At 24.9% G+C, this 10,405-nt stretch overlaps 1 long non-coding RNA gene across 1 annotated transcript in view; it reads left to right on the forward strand.

The window, feature by feature from the left end:
* The first annotated feature begins 936 nt into the window (after positions 1-936).
* Positions 937-10,405, forward strand: part of LOC111627419 — a 25,946-nt gene continuing 16,477 nt past the window's right edge. Inside the window, exon 1 of the long non-coding RNA XR_002757002.1 lies at positions 937-1,068. This is a non-coding gene — a long non-coding RNA (uncharacterized LOC111627419). The remainder of the gene's footprint in view (positions 1,069-10,405) is intronic.

Consider the following 10,405-nt stretch of genomic DNA (forward strand, 5'->3'; position numbering starts at 1 on the left):
CCACACAATAAAGAATAATCTCTATAGAAACACTTATAAAAATATAGAAAGACTTAGAAAAATATAGTCTATATACGTAGTTTAATAGTTTTATACTAAGAGTCAAACCTCTCACTCTTAAATAGCTCCAATGAACACTTGCAAACGTGTTCATTGGCGCTATTGTACAGAAAACGACAAGATCACAAGTCACGTGACCTGCAAACACCCCCCCAACTCAACCTTATGTGTGTATGGACTTCATTATAACATATATAATTCGTATTGTTTGAAGTACTTCGGTTTAACACCAACTTGACTTAAATGCCAATTTCGTGCGTTAAATCAAAGTTTGGCGATTTAAATATATTAAAACATATAATTTAAAAGTTAAATTTAATTTTTTTTAATTATGGAAAATGTTATTTAATTTTTAAAATTTGCTTGTTTTAGTATTTTTGAGGGGAGTGCTTAATTTAAATTAAAAGTCGCTTTTTTTTCTCCCTCCCTCCCCCTTAAAATATCTCGTTAAATTTTAATATTTTCCTTAAAATATAATTTAAATATAAAATATTTCTGAGCTTTTTTTTGCATATTCTATTATGATTTATATATTATAAAACTATTGTAACGTTAACGACGATATTTTCAAATTACAGTACAAGGAATCTTCATAGATATGAAGATTTCTTCAGTTTTCTAAGCAGAAAAGTAAAATTTTAACTCTTATTTTTAATTTAAAAAAAAACATATTAAATGCCAAATAAAACTCGAAATTTAAAGTGAAAAAAAAATCAAAATTTGGTTAAAAATAATCAGAATTATTTTTAAAATAAATTTGTCATCCACTTAAGAATGTCAATTAAATTAATATGATACTTTTCTTCTTAAAAATTAAAATAAAATTATAGAAAAAAAAACTAAATTTCATTGACGATTTTTTTTTATCAGGATATAAAAAATAATAATCAAAATTTGGGATAAAAATATCGGATCTTAAGTTACATTTTCTTATCTTAACAAGAAGCTGATTATCATTCTCTGAATTTTTTTTTTACATCCTTCGACATTACATGGAATCAAATAAAGGTAAGTTTAGTTTCAGTTTATATAAATTAATAAAATTTTCGATAATTATTTTAATATTTGATAGCATTACAGAAGGATATTTTAATTTTTTTACATCATTACGTAACAATGTATTGTTAGGAAACAGTTTTTTCTAAACGAAAAAATAATTTCTTTTTTTAAAAAATTAAGTAAAATCTTCATTAAGTAATAAATTTGCATATTAACATGACCATGATCTCGCGAATAAACTCGATAAATATATTTATTTTACGTGTAATAATACGTACGACAGTTTATAAACTGCTGGTATGAGAAAAATTTAGCATTGTAATTCCTATTTTATATTCATTATTTCGTGGTATTGACGAAACGAAACCGAAATCCGAAAGAAACGAAATTCAGATTTCGTTTGCGAAAATTGCAATTGCTTATATTATTTTATTTATTATTGAAAAATCACCTATCCCTTGTAATAGCAAAATATTACAAATTAAATAAAAACTTTGAAATTTTTTTTATTTCATTAAACACGGGAGGAGAAAAAATATGAAAACAAAATTTCAAACAGAATCATTTTTACTGTATTCTCGACCTTTCGTGGTAATTTTGCTAACGATGCCAAATTCAAATTCAAATTTGTATAGTTCGCATTAGTACTTTTAGTATTTATCTCAGAATCCCTCCACTATGAGTCCTTGCCATGGGCCCATGAGATCACGAGTCTCCGTAGGTACCCATCTGTTTTCTCTTGTGGTTTGCCATGACTGCAAACACAATTACGGTTAAGTTTGCATTTACAGATAGTCTACTATTCTATGTAAAACTGCCTGCGAAAATCGAACGTTTAATAGAAGAACAATAGACTTGCATGCTAAAAAAAAGGAGTGGAGTTCCATGTCTAGAGAGCTACAATGTCTCTTGTTAAGGTAGAAAAAGGTTTATTTTTCAGTGAATATGTATAAACATTATTTAAAACTATAAATTAAATAGAAAATAGAGAATAAAAATTAATTTTCACAGATGATTTTGCTGTTATTAAAACTAAAACTGATATAATTCATTACCATAATAGCTCGAAATTTTTGTTTTCTTGGCTGAAAATTTACGAAAGTGTGAATTTGCCGTGCGAAAAGCAATCAAAGTATCATGCACGAAAGAGCAAGTTGCCGGAATATGGAGGATTTTAAAAATAAAATTTGTTTTAAAACTTAAATAAACTGCTTTATAGTTTTAATTATACTAGGTTATAATATATTACAACACCTGCATTTTTTTATTCATTTATTTATTTACAAAGGTTAGGTCCATGCTTACGCTACTGATCATAAATTTCTGGAACCGACTTCCACACAATAAAGAATAATCTCTATAGAAACACTTATAAAAATATAGAAAGACTTAGAAAAATATAGTCTATATACGTAGTTTAATAGTTTTATAGTTTATAGTTTAATTTATTTACGATTATAAATAAATTCAATATACTATAACTCTATTTTAAATAGCTATGTCCTCTTTTTCCCGGACATGTCCTCTTTTTGAACAGATGACTTAGAAAAATATAGTCTATATAGTTTAATAAAATGTTTCTATAGAGATTATTCTTTCCTGTGTGTAAGTCGGTTCCAGAAATTTATGATCAGTAGCATAAGCAGGGGCCTAACCTTTGTAAATAAATAAATGAAGGAAAAAATAAATAAATAATTAAAATAAAAAGATTTGAATGTGGCAAACGCACTTATACATATTTATATACAATATCTAAGAGTTCACTCTTCATTCACAATAGTACAAAGATGTTTTGTACGTTCTAATTCGAGTCCCCAATATCTATTTCAGTTAAACTATTGTTTATGATATAAAATGGCGAATATTAACAAAATTTAATTTTAAATACATCCAAAAAGTTTTATTTCTATAAATTAGTCAGTTATGCAGTATGCAGACAAACTGACCGACGTAATGGAATATTTTAAAATATTATTCTATTGTGGAATCATTTTATTTAAAGATACAAATTTAAAATTTTACAATTTTATTATTAATTATTTTACCATATTTTATAAATATCAAGTAGAATGATCTGTTAAATATATATATATTTTTTTAAGTTTCTTAAACTCATTTTTACATAAGAATAGTATTAAAAAAATATCTTTCTAAGCTAGCAGTGACCTGTTAATTTAGCGTAACATATATTTTTTAACCTTAAAAGTTAATCTTTAGATGTCTTAGAGTTTAATTTGTAAATATAGAACAACATTAAGTTCGAAAACAGATGTAAAAGTAGGCTACATCCTTTTAAAGAGCAAAATATTTGAAATTTTATTTGTTCTTCGACTTAAATAATTCATGAAATCAAAATTAGAAAATTTTACCATACGATAAGTGATTTTTGCATAGAAAATAATCGGGCCATTTAGCAATCGACTTACTTACTTATTTAAAAAATAAATAAATAATTTTCCATTTAATTAATAATTTTATAAAAATTTCTAAATGGCCGCCTTTCCTTTTCTGTAATACGCGAATCGACACCTGTATGATTACATGCAGCTTTTTTTTTTGTCAAATTACAGAGTTTGCAGGTGGACATCTTAAAATCAACACCTGCATTAACCTCACCTCCTCACTACGGAGCACACTCGTGACTTACCGTTTCCATGTCAACTGACGATCGTGACTTTACCGCTCCCGAGTATGACGTCACCGACGATATTCTTAGGTCAGGGGTCTACGGATACGAAGGTGGCAGCTAACCCCTCAAATCCCATATCATATCCAACTTATGTTAAATGGGTGGCACGCCTCTTTAATGCCGTTTCAACCAGGAAGACAAATTTACTAAATTATACTCGAGTTTCTCTAGTCGCCATTTTTGAGAATTTAATTTGAAATTTTTTTTATTAATTTAATAAAGAAAACAGTAAGTGAATAATAATCTACCATTCGAAAATTAAACTTAATTATGATTCGTATTTAAGTAAAAGTAATTTTAATTCGTTTTAATTATAGATAAATCAATTTTTTCCCCTTAAATTTGAAGTCGTATTATTCAAATTTAAGCTATATAATTTCAAATTTCAAATTATAAAAATAATCTATAATAAGGTAACATTTATGTACCTTTATACTTTTAGAAATAATGAACTTTTTTAAATAATAAACAGCAAAAGTAAGTATAAATTACCCCACAAACTTATAATAAAATTGGTGCAATTTAGAAGAAAATCTTTCTATATGAATTTTGTTTATAAAAATATTCTATGCTATAAAATTATAAGTGATGCAAATTTACATGATTTACACATACATAATACTTCGCTTCAACTTCTCTTCAGAAAAAAAAATATAAGTAAGAAAAGCAAGAAGAATTTGAAGCAAGAGCAAGATCCATCTGTTAGATCCCAATGCGATATGATTCATTGGTACAGCTTAAACTTCAATCAGACAAGTTAGCTTTTTTTTTATTATACTTTTATTTTTCTACATCTATACGAATCCATAAACCCATATAATACAGCTTATATATTCTTTACCACGTTAAGTAAAGTCGCAATCGATTATTCTTAACACCTGGCTATTCAAATCCCACCTGCATCATATTCATAGTATCGAAAAACATAAAAATGACCCGGCTGACGTAACCATTTCCTTTCCGGATAACAAAAACACCAAAAAGAGGAACCTATTGCAATTCCGTGGCCGATTCAAACGAAAATCCGATTAAGACCTGTTTGTCTGCATTGGAAGTGTTGTTTCCTCGGATGCATTCAAACCTATGTCAATATTCTTCCCCGTATAAGTCACCCAAGATACTGTGGGAATTGAAAGTAAGAATGAAACACGAAAAAAAAATCCATAAATCTGATAAAAATACAAATGGATTCGTTTTTTTTTCCTTTTTTTTTATATTTAAGAACATGCTCGCTAGTGAGATGCGAGGATTTAGAATTTGCAGGTGAGGCAGGCTCTAAACATTTATTAAGATTCTTTGTATGCATCTTCCTATATTATTATTATATATTTAAAGCAAGAGAATAGGATAATAAATAAATTTAAAATATTAATAACGTAAAAATTCATTCATAATATTATTTTAAAATTGTATTAATTACAGAATTGTGAAGTTTTTCAATAGAATTTAATGGAGAATTAAATAAAATTTAAAATATATTTCAATAAAAGATAATTAACTAAATGGAAAAAAATACTTAATAAGATTTTAAAGATTATTTTTTTATCTTTTTAAAGATAAAATTCCATATGTTTTTCAGGAAATCTATAATGAAATTTTGAACTGATGGCTTAATAAAGTCAATAGGAAACAAAACATTTGATGGTTTTGCCAAGTGATGCCATTTTTTTTAAATTAAACAGGTTAAAATATCAAGATATTTAATATGTTATTTTTGCCCTTATGCCTTAAAATAATCGTCAATTTTAGCCGCGGGTACGGAAAAATAGCGTGATATTCCGTAATAGTGTTGTCATTGTAGAAGCGATGTGAAAGGTCGCACGCTTGTCACCTTCGATCTTTGACCCCCCTACACCAACGTAAAAAAAAAAAATTGCAATTTAAGTTTGACTTGGAGGACATACATTTCTATACTCTGTAATTTAAAAAATATATTTTGAATATTTTGTTTTTATTTAAAAATAATACTAATTTCTAAGATTTTAGTGAAATAATTTGTTTTTTGACCTTCTACTCGTTTCTTCTTATTTAACCATAAATTTAACTCTCTCTCTCCTCGGTTTAACTGAATAATAATAATTTTTTTTGTAAGTTTAAAGTTATTAAGAATAGAAGGTTAATTAAAGTTTAAAATTAAAGAAAAGAAGAAATTTGCATACAAAATTTTTCTTATGAATTTTTAGAAATTTCGTGATAAAAATGTTAGTTTAATACTTAATTTGTATATTACGTTATTTGTATGTAATTTCTATTATATTAAATTTCGTGTAATTTTTATCTTTTTATTTACATATAGACCTAATTATTTTATTATTTTTTTTATTAATTTATTCAGATGCAATTTTTAAATTATATTGTATACATTTCAATTGCAATGCTAAGCTTATTGTTTTAATTATAATTTTTATAATTGTACAGTACTTACCAATTTTATTCAGATGCATTCTTTAATTTTATACAATTTATTTTCTTATTTTATTATTGTCTTGTATAATAATATACAGTCGAACCTCCAAACAACGACCATTTTTTTTAGTGGCCGTTATTCAGAGGTTTGACTGTATATACAGAAATCATAAGAAACTTCATAGGCAACAATGTTTTCTCTTTATTTATCTGAAATTATTACATTATATTAAATATATAAAGCAATTAATTGTATTGCTTAGTATTTAGTGATTTAATTACATAAATATAATTTATGTAATGTATTGCAGCTACCAATTTTCATATTAATCAGTTAAAATTACTTCATTTTATAAAATTTTTAATGTTGTTATAACTTTTATATTAGCTTATATTATGTATACAAAGCAATTGCATTGCCCAGTTAAATAATTTTTTGTAATTACTTATTATGTTTATTAATTATTCTATAAAATAATTTATAACTTTTATTTTTTTATTAAAAAAATTAATTTTTTATATGAAGAAATCCTAAATTTATTATAAAATATTGTAAATTTTATATCTCGTTATTTACTTATCTTTTATAAAAAGAATCAAGCGAAATATTTAAATAATAATATTTGAATTATAAGGACATAAATTATATAAAAACAAGATAGCGTGATCGATCAAATTTCGTAAATAAACGGAAAAAAAAATATAATTAAGGATATTTTACAAATTCGATTATCAGCATTAAAAAAAGGGGGAGTGATTAATAAGGTTATTAACATTCGGATCACACTAAATTGATTTTAGGACGTAACGCCATCAGGAGTTTGAGGTACAAAAAAAGGATAAGAGCGAGTGAAAAGGGGCCCCGGCCTTTGGGCCTTTTTTTTTTGTTTTTTGTTTTTTTTACTCATATCCTTCGGTAATTTTGCGGGAGGAGTGTGCGGTACTAATACAGAAATCACGTTTTAAGACCCGTCGTAAAAACCTAATGGTGAATTTTCAATTATCTTCGGCCTTATAATATGTATTTAAGAAAGTTTATAATTTTTCCGTAACGTTTAAAAAATCTCTATTTATGACGGCGGTTCGCATAAAGAAAAATGCACGCCCGAAGGAGAAAGTTCGTCATTGTCCTGCCACCGCTCTCTTACACATCCCGGAACTACTCCACCTGGTATTTATACTCACCACTAGTAGAATATTCAAAAAAGAAACATAAGAAAGAATATATATACAATTCGTTACTTATGCATAATGTTAGTAATGCATTTCTTAATGTTAGTAATGTTTAAAATGCATTTCTTCTACAAAAAATAGTGAAGATGAGCGTGCATCACTTGATCCAAATAAAGTCTAAAAATTATTTCCAATAAAACAGTAATGTTTTAAAATATCCTAATACTAAATTGCATAATCTGTATGTCTGTCGGTATAGATTTATATTATTATTTTTTTTTTGGTCTTAACTCTATACATGCAAGTGTTGCATATATCATTAAAAGATAGCTAAGAAAATGAATTTCCATGCATAAATTTTTTTTATTTTCACCGATGCTTTTGAACTGATTAAAAGAAAAAAATATATATACTAAAAAAAGAAAGATTAAGATGGTTTCGGTTGTCATTTACGATTTAAATTTCGTTAACTCATGCACTTTGATGCATAATTTTCTTCGTGATATGGATTACAGAAAGGCGTCATATCTTTCTGTAATCCATATCATGAAGAAAACTGTGAAAAATCTACATGATATGGTGTAGTTTTTTTTCATAATATGAATCAAACAAAGAATCACAACTCTCTAAATCTATATCATAACAATTTAATTAGCGAAAATTAATTTATTTACTCGGACACTTTAAAGAACACGAACATTTTTTTCGGCCCTTTTTTTTAAGTTTCTTAAATTTAGAAACGATAAATATTTTTTTTTATAACTTTAAAATAAAGGGAAAAATTTACTAAAAATAGTAAATTAGGAAAATAATTTATTAAAAGAGACAAGTGATATGGATTTTCAACTCATTTATCGCGAGTCATCTACACCTGGTCCAAGTTGTGATTCATCTGTCTACAAAACTGCGGATAGTCCTGACACAGGCAGAATTTTCTGGCAACAAAACAAAATTTCGTTTTACAGAGCACTTCGAGCAGAAAATGACTGCCTATTTATTTACATTCATTCTTTAGAAAATACTTTATAAAAATAATTTTGAAAAATTCTTATCTATAAATCAAAACTGATTAAGCTTACTCAAGGCATTTACAAGTTACAAATTAAAAAGTATTTTTTTTATTGTATAAAAACAATTCCTCATTCTCTAACAAAAAACAATATCATATTTATTATTATTATTTTTTTAAATATTTATTGTTTAAAATACATAAAATTAACTGGAAGATTTGCAATTTCATTTCTCTTGTGTGAAAGGTCATAAAGAAGTATGTATTATCAGAAAATATTGTTTTAATTAATTATAAATTATATCTTGATTTAGTTATGGATACAATTAAAAAATTTAATGTAAACTGCAAGTTTTTAGGCTATTAAAATATCTTTGAACAAAAATAGGGCATTCAAATAAACAAAAACAGGAAGTTATTTCTGAATGGATGGATCACTACTACTACAGCTTGCATTGCACTATACAAAACTACAGTTTAATTCTAGAAATTTTGGTTTTAAGTTATTATTATCGAATTTTTTTAATTTACAATTAATCAAATCATCTTTAAATGTTTAATTATTCATTACACTAACAAGAATTTAGATAAGTAATAAATAAATCAAGAAATACGCACTATTGCACTATTCATTCATATGAAATTAATAAACTGTTCTACTTAATCCTATATGATATAAGCTTATTGTACGAATTTATAAAAAAATAGTATTTTAAGAAAAATACTCTTGCTGTTTTTATGAATTTTACTGTTTTGTGAACTTATAAGTATAGTTTTCTTATGTCTAATTGAATAAACTTTATTAATCATAATTATAAGTTAGCCTCTTTAGTTCTCTTTGTAAGGGAAGAGGCATTAACTCCTCCATCTAACATGAAAAAAAAAATTAGTTAAATAACTTAATTATGATTTGAGTAATATTTAATAATACAAGAAAATTTAAAGAATTAAATATGAAAATTTATGAATAATTCAAACAATTTTTTATAGTTTTATTTTATCAGCATTTATAATTTTCTCAATAAAGATATTTAGAAATCTAATAACTCCAGCTTTTTTGCTGTTTCCTGTAAAATTTGTTCAACTATAAAACTATAATTCAATTTTATAAACATAAATAAAAATATAATTTAGATACTTAAAAAAATTTAACTTTTATCATTATCTTCTTCATATTCATGATTTACTAAATTATCATACAATATAATAAATAATTAAAATAATCAGTCTATAAAAATCCAAACTGTAAATAAAAGAATAAACCCTTTTTTTTCTGTAAAGTTATTGCATAAGTTCTTTAATTAACATATTAATTTAATTATTCTAACATAAATTATATTATAAATTAATGACCTTCATTTTGTTTTTTTTTTAATTTTAAGCAACAAGTTGTGTTATGAAATTGCATTAAGAAATATTAAATGATAAATTTTTTTTTCTAAAATTAAATTAAGCAAAATTGTTTATTTTCTTCCATTCTCCTCTTCTAAATTCACTAAAAAAATTTTTTTTTTATTTTTTTTTTAATCAAAACTTTCATTGAAAAATAATTGTGTAAATCATAATAATTTTCTTCAGAAATTAATTATACATTTAGAAATTTGTAAATATAAAATATCAGAATTTATTTCTAAGTGATGAAAGTCATAAATCAACATTGAATGTTGAATGGAAGGTCGTCATAGAGAGTCTACACAGGAAATTAGATTATATCAATTATATGAGAGTGTCGGCATAGTCGTCTCTGACAATATCTAGAAAATCATTTCTTACTTTCTATTTGTTTCTTACACATTTATTCGTCTCGATATTATTATTTTAACCTTCTAAACCAACGATTTACTTAATAGGAATACTTAATTTCTAATTTTTAAATTTAAAAAAACACTTTAAAAAACTAAGAATGAATCACAATTAAATACGTGTTTAATCAGTTTTATATAAGTTAAAATTCAAATAAATTTTTTAACATTAAAAATACATTTTTACCTTTAGATAAAAATTAATACAACTTATTTATAATCTTATGTTAAGTTACATTTTTTTAAACATAAAAATATTTTGTTGCA

This window comes from Centruroides sculpturatus, unplaced genomic scaffold, assembly GCF_000671375.1.
Source record: "Centruroides sculpturatus isolate CEXI.00-Female unplaced genomic scaffold, Cexi_2.0 scaffold424, whole genome shotgun sequence".
Taxonomy (NCBI): Eukaryota; Metazoa; Arthropoda; class Arachnida; order Scorpiones; family Buthidae; genus Centruroides; species Centruroides sculpturatus.